The sequence below is a fragment of the Merops nubicus genome, unplaced genomic scaffold (assembly GCF_000691845.1).
Source record: "Merops nubicus isolate BGI_N331 unplaced genomic scaffold, ASM69184v1 scaffold48911, whole genome shotgun sequence".
Classification (NCBI taxonomy): Eukaryota; Metazoa; Chordata; class Aves; order Coraciiformes; family Meropidae; genus Merops; species Merops nubicus.
Window position 1 is genome coordinate 10,610 of NW_008588624.1, and position 8,818 is coordinate 19,427.

The following is an 8,818-nucleotide window of genomic DNA, read 5'->3' on the forward strand; positions in this document are numbered from 1 at the left end:
ATTTTAGTTTCTATTGAATAGATGTGATTAGTGTGTTGGAAATAGTTTTACAGTGGATATAAAAGGAACAGTTGAGAGACAGTGTCCAGCTATTTTTGTAGCTAACAGTTACATTTTTTTCAGTCTGTTTACTTAGATATTTCCATATAATTGAACAGCTAAATTACAGTTGGATACAAAAACTATTTGCACTTAGTAATATTTATATTTTAAAATAGGTTTTATTGTACTAATTGATAAGTAAAGCACAATGACTGTGAGAAAATCCTAGCCTTTATTATTACTTCGATAGAAATTTGAATATGGGATAGTATTGTCTGTATCATATATAAATGTTTTCATGGATTTTTAGCTGCTGAAGCTGAAATCAATAAACTTTAGTTATTGTTGTTGACTGGAACAAGTAAATCTGCATATTTTTTTCTTCATCTTGCCTCTGCCTCTACGTTTACCTAGTGTTTCTTCCAGCATTACTCCTTTCATGGTATTTGCCTTCTTTAGACCGACCTGTGAGACACTCTCAGGGTGGGCTTTTGCATGTTCTTGTTGACTTTTTTGATGGAGAACTGTGTCTTTGAATTTGTGCAATTACTTTGTGTTTTCTGAATAAACCCCAAAGAATCCCAGGCAAAACAAAATGTCAGGATTAGCAGAGTAGCCAGTAGGTCAGTTAATAATTTTTTTCCTATTTTAAATATATTTGTCAGTAACTGTTGGTGGTGTTTTAAAGCAGATACAGAGTGCTCTCCTGCACATCTGAATTTCCCGTTAGATTAGCAACACCGGTGTATCCAAGGTGGAATATACTTTAGTGAGCAATATGGTCTATGCTCTGGATTACTTTGGAGAATGGAAAATACATTTTGCTATGTTGAGAAATTTTTAAAATGGGAAAGGCTTATGTTTATTTTATTTTATATTGCTTTGGATTTGAAAGAAACAAACTTTATTGTAATCTGTTTAGTTATCTGTATTAAATGAAGTGATTCAAAGAAGCGATTCATGTTTCCTGAAGTTTTGAAAACAACATCAAATTGTGGGAAATAATTGGTTAAATGCTTGGAAACAGTGTGGATTGAAATATTAAGCCCTTTTGGAGGGTAATGGATTCTACCATTTCAGAGCAACTGGTTTCTTCACATCATTTTATTCATTTGATTTAATACAATGTCTGGTTAATTCAAGCCTGAGGAACTGATTGACAGTTTAAAAAATGACATAATTAATTTTCCTTTTTTAATTTGTGTGTAGAGGAGATGGAAGAGGAAATTTCTTCTATGGCTTCTGAAAGTCTCACTGACAAGAAACAACCAGTTGCTTATTCATTATAGATTCCTTGTTCACTTCTTTAAAAGAAAAAATATTTTATATACTTTTTTACAGAGTATTCAGTATGCTTTACATGATGCTCTGCTTGCTCAATTGTTTTATGGCTGACAGTGAAAATCACTCACTATCAGTGCAACAGAGGTAGACTGTGGTCCCTTCCAAATCTTGCAAAAAAATGTGCTCCACACGTTCTTCCATATTCCAGAGGACTCTTTGTGTGGCGTGCTTGTTATACCTGGCTGCTGTAGACTTAATTTTATTTTTTCTTTTAATATTTTTTTCCTTTTTTGCTTGATTTTTTTGCAATACTTTAGCCCTCTGGGAATTTGCAACCTGCCTTGGAATGGTGTGGCTCTTCTCTCGGTGTTTGTCTGGAGTGGAGAGATCTGTGTCAGGACTGTGCCATTCCCATTGTTGGGCAGGTCATTTTCTACAAGGGAGACACACAGGTCTGGAGAAGTCCCCATTCAAGCCATGGTGGGCAGAGCAGGGTCCTGGCATGGCTAGCTCTGTTTCTCGCCCTTTTACAGAGAGGCAAGGAAGAGGGGGTGTTCCTCATGCAATCCTCTCTGCTATTCCTGACCTCTCAGCAGCAACCATGATATCTTTATTGCTCTGGGTCAGGGTGCAGGGTCAGGGTGTAATGCATCACTACCATCAACACAGCTTAGCTATAAACACCTTTTTCAGAGGATGAGGCTCACTAGCCACTGGCACTGTTTGCTGGTGCCATGTACTCCAAGAAATAATCTTCTTCTACTTTAATGACTTTCTCGTCTCTTTATAGCCTCTGTGTCAGGAAGCAGAGAAATTCTAGCTGTCCGAGCACTTGCCGCGGGCAAATACAGTCATCAGTTCACTGGAGGCAACGTGTGTCCCCTTTTCCTGACCGTACCTTTAGGAAGACTTTGTGCTCCACCTGGATGTAGGCACTGGACTACTGGTAGCTCAAATACTAATGTGACCAGGGTTTGCTCCCAGGGTAGGAAAAGCCCAGATAAAATATGAAGCTATTTCTCCATGAGCAGTAAGTCATCTGAGGGAGAGAGATCTTGATAACAAGATCCCTAACCAAGCCACTATATTGAGCTGGTTTGTAGGTCCACTTTTTCTATGATTTTCAGTGCTAATTCTTGCACATGAGAAGCATTGAGAGCAGTGTTTTCCTTTGTAGAATATAAAGCCAGATTTTCTACACCTGCTTCACAGGACCACATGCCCTTAGTAAGTCCTTTTGGAGGAGTTTGCTGAGCCAAGTGCCCAACTATGGGACATTTTTTGGCCTGTTGCATTTGCAATGATTTAACTCCTAGCCAATGTTACAGGTCTGTTTGCTCCATCAGAGTCATCAGCCTATGGTGAAGCAGCCAACAGGTTAACTTTGCCTTTTAGGTGGAACTCAAGGTTTCTGCTTCACCATCATGCTCCTTGTGTCTCTAGCAGCAAAGGCTGCAGGAGGTGGGAGTGGACCATTACAATGACTCTGAAGAACAGAGATCAGCAGCTACTGAACTTTGATTGGCCTATTAGTTGGCAGGTGCCATTCTTTGCAAGGTCTCCAGACAGTATGAGGCATGGTCATCAACCTGCTAATGTAATATTTGGCTCCTTTTTCTATGGCTTGTAGCTAAGGTCACAGCTTTCATTGGTGTTTCTACCTTTATATCTTTATTACTTCAGTGCTCATGAAAAACAAACAAAACCCCAAACAAAAAAAAAAACAAGCAGAATTTTAATTACCATGATGTATTGTCCTCATTTACTTACACTTACTCTGCTAATTCTGGTTGGCATCTCTGAGTGTCATCATCTCTTTGGCTATCTCCCTGGTCCTTTCCTCCTTTTGACATTCACCTAGCTCATATCAGCAGCACTTGGTCTTCTGTCCTGCTGACCATACCAATATTGGAGGTTGCCAGTGGGGGCCAACCAATGTGGTTTAGCATGTTGATCACTCCTCGCTCACTCCTGCTCCCTTTGAAGACAGAGGCTTGCTGGACTCGGGGGAGCCTCAGCCATCTCTTGGCTCGTTGGGAAAAGACTCCACAGCGATTACTGTTTGAAACCAAAATGGACATGGCAGGCAATGTGGGGCTTGAGGTGTCAGGTTTCCTTTATCTGAAAAATTCGCATTGTTGACTTTTGGCAACCGCACTCTGGCTTTTTACCAAGGGGATCTTTGCCTAAGCCTCTGAATTTGCAAAACGCATATTTTTGGATTGCCACGGGAGTGTTTCGCGGGCAGTTTTTATGTTCTGTGTAAAGTCAGTATAGGTCCGTTAGTAATTTAGGATAATGCCTCTTGAGTTGTCAGCAGTAGTCAGGGCGTTTAGAAATACTTTGCCTAGGCTGATTGCTTTCTTCAGATACGGGGCTGGGGAGGGGAAATGATGGATTAAGGTCAGGGAGGCTCGGAGTAGCAGTTCACCCCTTTCCTTGGGCTTAGTGTGGATGTAGTGTGCTCGGTCTCTGGTGATTCAGCCAGAGCCTTGCTCTTTGGAGTGGGTTTTCTGCTTTTGAACTCCTGGCTCAGCATGGGCTTGTGCTGTGGCAGGGGCTGGAGCGAGCCTGGCTCTCAGCCCACACAACACCCAGAGCCTGTCTCATCCTCTGTGCCAGCTTTGGCCTCTGGCAGTTCCATTTGTGGGTTCCTCCTCAGCCTTTGGCAATTCCATTTGCGGGTTCCTCCTTTTCATTTTCCCAGGGCTTGCTTGCTCAGTAGACAAGTGTGGTCTCAAGCAGAATCACGCTCCGAAATATGGCAACTCTCCCTGCATGCCTATGCGAGCACAGCCAATTCACCTCAACCATCAGGAGTGCAAGTCTCCTACCTGGGATGGGATGTCCTCTTTGAGAGTCCAGGGGCTTACTGGAAAAAGAGATTTGGACAACAGTGTGACAGAGTTCAGATCTATCAAGAAAGCCCATCCAATTGGTTTGTTTCCTCAGAGTGGAGGAGTCACTCACTCCATCCCTGAATGCCAAGTGACTTTTTATGTCTACCACATTAGACTTTTTTAGATGGTTTTTCTTGCAGTGAAACACAGACGGATCTCCTTCTACGTGGAGGTTATCCTGATAGATGACAGAATATGTTGGAGCTTGCTACCCAGTGTGCAAAAGCAGATGTGCTTTTGCTGGTTGGAGCCAGCTCTTTTCAGTTTGAACTGTGTTTGTGGCTGTGATCTGCAGAGCAGATATCCAGAGCTTTGTTGGTATTTGTTAGGTGCAATGGAGATACTGAAGCATCCAGAAATGGTGCTGTGCGTGGCAGAGCTGTGTTAAAATTCCACTAGTCTCAAGGACCTCAGGGCTGATTTGCAGGGAAGGATCAGTGCGTGGTGTCCTGCTTCAAGTCCCCTATGGTGTAGATGATCACAGGGGCTTTTCAAAACCAGAAAGAAGGGGATTATTTCAAGAATTGGGTTTCTTTGAGATACTATGTGGTACCTGTACAGTCATCTGCCACCTGTTTTCATTCTTCATTAATTTTATTTTTTTCTCTGTAGATTGAGGGGAAGTAAGAGTTCCCAGGCAGGGTCAGGGGCACAAATACTGATAAGGGAAACAAAGTGCCCAGTTCCAGCTGCTTCTTTGCTCTCAGTTTTAGAGTACCAACAGATCCTGCAGCTTTTGGATGTTTTTATTATATTTCTGTGTCTGACAAAATGCAGCTTATGGGTGTTCTGGTTCCAATTCTTACAGGTTTTCCTGTTAGAAAATGATAATCATCACCCATTATGTCCTACTCAAAATGTATGTATTTTAAAATAAATATATTTGCTTAAATATGTAGCCTTCCCATCTGAATGGAAAGAGGCTGGTAACATATGATATAAAGTTACATTAAGTTGCAAAGTAATGTTTTAGTGGTTACTGGTAAATGAGAACCTGGGCATCTTTCAGAAAATAGCTGATGCGGAAATGCAAAACAAAGGGTTTCAAAATTAACTGTTTAAATTGGCATGTCCTATTACATTATTTAAAACAGAATATAAATCTGCCTAGCATGGGTTTGTTGAATCAAGCAGGGTTCTCTCAGTTGTGGATTTACTAGAATGAATTACAATTAAAAAAAAAAAATCTGATTGAGAATGTAATATATAATATTTCTCATTTCTGCAAATCTTTGATTTGATGGGAACCAAACTGGTGCTGCCATTGCCAAAAGCCGATCCTCATCATTTATTTTGTGGTCGTATAAATTTTCCTTTGCCTGCTTCTTTAGTGGTATCCCCAAATTGTAACTTTTTAATGGTCAGCCTATCTTGGCTTGAATTTTCCCATGCCTGAGGTCCACAATGCTGATTTAGCAGAACAAGAGCTTTGAAGATATTTCCTTTTCTCTGTGTTGTTTATTATATCCTTTGCTTCGTGTGTAGACCAAGCTCTGAAGCTTAGGTCAACAAGAAACCACCACTGTGGTCAGGCTGGCTCATGGGAAGCGACACTCAAATGGTTCCAATTTCTTGTTCTCCTGGGTCCAAGATGATTCCCACAGGTTGGGCTGGCAGCTTCAGGCTTTTGAAATCAATGTAGATACCTTTCAAATAACATGTCCTTTTCACAGTCATTTTACCTGCATCTGCATGCTGGTGGTGGGTATTCTATGGTCTTTTCAGGAGTACTAGGGGGGATTTAGTGCTTATTTGGACCATTTGGGTTTGAGCTTTCCCAAGGCAGACATCAACAACTTGTCATCTGCAAAGAGAACATGAAATAATATTTTGTGTTCTTTTTTTTACTTTATGAAGTTAAGTGCTCCAGGAAAGTGTGTATTTGTTTATTCACTTCCTTAAAACCTTGGAATCTAGACCTATAAATACCATCTGATTTCATATTTATAGTTATGATCACTCTCACTGGAATTGGTTGACACTACTTGTTAAAAAAAAAAAAAAGTATTAAGATACATTGAGATCTGCAGGAGAAAATTAGCATTCTTCCTGTTAAAATATGTTGCTTTTGTACTTAAGTGAAAACCAGTGTGTAACTATCAACCTCTCTCACTTCTCTAAAACTAGGAAGCCTGTCTGCTAGCTATTGCAGAAATAAAATGAAGGACTTTGCCATCAGACTTAAGAGATACAGCTTTTCACAAAGTTAGCAGCTGTATTGAAAGCTTAATAGTTGGGTATTGACCTGAAATAAAGAGTGAGCATTGCTTACAAGGAATTGTGGCCTGATACTTTTAATTCTTTTCTTATTGGGGATTTTTAGTAATTTCTGCATTGCAGATTTCTAGCTGGAGTTTTGCCCTAATTCTTTTTTGAAGATGATGTAGGCTTGCTAATCCATGTGAGTTTTCTTAAGAAATACAAACCACATCTCAGATTTACCAGATTATTCCTGAATATCATCTGCAGCTGAATTTAACTGATTTAAAAAACTTTTGCCTCCTTGTTGAGAAATATCCTTTATTCAAACTTGAAAAAACAGATGAGGTAAGAATTATTTTTCTAAGTCTGTGTTTACAAATCTGAATCAATTACTTGTTTTTTTTCTCAAATGTTCAGGATGCAGAAAATTTACTGATTTAAGTTTATTGTGTTGGAATATGAGTCCATGGCTTTAAGTGACTCAGAATGGAGTGAAACTTAAGAGTTAAATTTAAAACGTCATTTATTTATAAAAAAGAAACATGTCCTGGCAAATTTGTGTCTGTCAGTTTTTTAAATTGTGACAATGCAGTTTTGATTTACTTTTTTTTTTTTTTTTACTGAATCAAATGGCTTAGCTGCATTACATAGTACTAAAGCAAATATTTAATATAAAGCTAAGTCTGTTGCTTTTAGGCAAACTTATTTTTCCCTTGACATGGATGCAAAAATGTTTCCCACTTAAAGGAAAGTGGTTGAAGGAATTTGGATTGGGTAATTTAGGTTGAACTGTTGAAAGTGAAGTTGCTTGCTTAGGCACCAATCCAGTCAAAACTCGTGCACATCTTTAACTTTCTGCAGTCTGTGTAGCCTGTGAGACCTCTACTGACATGGATAAAGTAGCAGGCATCTTTCCCAAATTGGATGTACGTACCCTACTGTCACATGCACTTGAATGAAGCATGCGTTTAAGTGTGCGTGCAAATAGAAGACCTCAGAGATTACCTGACGCACCCAGATGCCCAGCTGGCTGGCAAAAATGAGATTTCCTTTCTTGTCTATGCCTATGCTTGGGGAAAAAAAAAGGGGGGGGAATGTTTTGTTGCTTTTAATATGAGCTTCATTGGATTGGTTTGTCTCACTAGTGCAGTCATGACGCAGTGTTGTGTTTTATCAGTGCCCACCCCCAGCAGAATTCTTTGCTTAAGAGGAGGCAGATTTTCACCTACTGAATAAGACTCTGGACTCACATTGATGCTTCTCGGTGTTGTCTTGTGTGCTCTCCTGTGCCAGAGTGAATTTTATCCCCGGACTGCCTGGTGTAAGTTATAGACCTCTCTTTCTACCCTCTGGAAGTTTGCATGTTCAGATGTGACTGTGCTGAATGATAGGATGTCTATTTTAGACTTCAGCCTGTATTTACAATCAGGAGGGCAAGTCACTGGAAGAACTTAGCTCCTTTTCCTTTTGAAACAACTTTTAAATACTGGGTGAGTTTAAAATGTTTCTCTGCATGATTGGTTTTCTTCTATAAAATGTGTTTTCTGTAACCATGAACACTTTTTTTCTCTGAATGGATCATAAAAATCTGTAATGTTGAATCATAAAAAACACATTGCTTGCTAGAAAGACTTTCTTTGGTCACTGAAAGATCCAATTGTCCTTTAATGAGAGAAAAATATATTTATCAGCAGATGCACAACAAGGACTTGTTGGTACTTTACTGATCTTACTTGTTTGTACAATTGCTGTTTAAACGTGACTGCTGTCTGTTTTTTTTAGTGAATGTTTCCAGCAACAGAATCTCTTGTTGAATATTTTCTATGCATTTTTGACTTTTCCGTGGTGGGAACAGAGGTTGATAGGGTCTAAGAAAAAGAAGCATCCTCTGGAATTTTTGGGAGATGGCAGTCTCTCTCCTCAAAGTTAAACTGGATGGGAGTCCTTGGAAAGCTATCAGCTTCAGTCTTGTTTCCATATCAAGTAGTAGCATGAAGTATGCTTAAACACATTTCAAATGTGTTAAAATAGGAACTGATTGCTGCAAAAACTGCTTCTCCGTATACAGTAATTGACTTTTTTTAAAGTAAGTTGAGGGTGCGTTTTGTGTACTGGAACATTAAACTTGCATCATGCTTGGCCCTGTGACAAGTCCTGTGCATGTAATTTAGAGCCATATAGGGATGTTCTTAGTCTTGAACCACTTGAATTAATTCCACCTTTCATATCGTGAGCATAGTATTAGTAATTGAAAGTAGGCAATCTGAGAGCCTTGTGGCACAAGCACAAACTGAAAATGATAAGGACTGTTTGATGTGAAGGATGTTGGTAGCTTTGGTTATAAATGAGGCTTGGTTTCTATGCAGTGCTGTGTTTAGTACCAATAGACA

At 39.5% G+C, this 8,818-nt stretch overlaps 1 protein-coding gene across 1 annotated transcript in view; it reads left to right on the plus strand.

Moving 5' to 3' along the window:
• Positions 1 to 7,692: 7,692 nt before the first annotated feature.
• LOC103781581 (sodium-dependent phosphate transporter 2-like) overlaps positions 7,693 to 8,818 on the plus strand; it is a gene marked incomplete at its 3' end in the record, with an annotated part of 12,715 nt that continues 11,589 nt past the window's right edge. The window contains exon 1 of the mRNA XM_008949307.1: positions 7,693 to 7,749. The remainder of the gene's footprint in view (positions 7,750 to 8,818) is intronic.